Source organism: Phyllobates terribilis, unplaced genomic scaffold (genome assembly GCF_046119375.1).
Source record: "Phyllobates terribilis strain yellow unplaced genomic scaffold, ASM4611937v1 Scaffold_12__6_contigs__length_324123572, whole genome shotgun sequence".
NCBI classification, from domain to species: Eukaryota; Metazoa; Chordata; class Amphibia; order Anura; family Dendrobatidae; genus Phyllobates; species Phyllobates terribilis.
In genome coordinates this window covers 245,315,443-245,316,489 of record NW_027362772.1, presented here as the reverse complement: position 1 = coordinate 245,316,489, position 1,047 = coordinate 245,315,443, and positions in this window count along the sequence as shown.

The following is a 1,047-nucleotide window of genomic DNA, read 5'->3' as shown; positions in this document are numbered from 1 at the left end:
AAAACAGACACACCTGACATAACTCCTGATCTGTCCCAGAATAACTCCTGTAATACTGGGGGGACTCTGATTAAGGTACTGGTGACGTCCACAGTTCCCCCTCTGGGAGATGTCGCCGGTGCAAAAGAGAGAGCTCTGACAGACAAACCAGAAGTATCTCTCATTCCATCTCAGGGCAACATGAGTCCGTTCTCCATATCTTCTTCTAGAACATGGAACAACCAGAACGCTTCTGGAAACCCACAATCATTGACAGCGTACCGAACCCTTGCCGAAACCAAATGAAACCTTGAGGCAATTAAAGAGCAGATCAATCTAATACAAGAAGAGAGGAGAAAATCTTTGGTATCGCTCAATATATCTACTATAAGTGACAACTAGTGATGAGAGAGCATGCTCTCTACTGCTCAGTGCTCGCCCGAGCATCTCACTGCTCGAGATGCTCGGCGCTCGCCGAGTATTTCCGGGTTGCTCGGGCAGGTGCTGCCGGATCTGCTTGTTAAAGTACGCCGCCTGTGTGCCCATTTTAGAAAGTCAGCTACAGCTTCCGCCGCCCTTGTAGTGTTTCAGCAGTGTTTGCAGCTTCCGGCTAACAGACTGGTGTGTGATGTCCCCACGCATTGGAACTCTACACTGCAGATGTTGGGAAGGATTTGTGAGCAGAAGAGGGCAGTTGTTGAGTACCAGCATCAACAAGGTCATCGGTATTCAGTTCAGACTCCACACATAAGACCTCAGGAGTGGACATGGATGTCAGACATATGTACCATCCTCCAAAACTTTGAGGACTCCACCAAGATGGTGAGCGGCGATGACGCCATAATTAGCATCACCATCCCGCTTCTCTGTCTTCTGAAACGCTCTCTGCTCACAATCAAAGAGGATGCATTACAGAAGGAGCACGATGAGATGGAGCTAGGAACCATACAGGGTGATTACACACAGCCAAGACTCATCTCATCCCAGCGTGGATTGGGTGACAATGAGGAAGAGGAGGAGGAGGAGGAAGGACAGGAGCTAGTTTCATGCACTATAGACGGTACTACC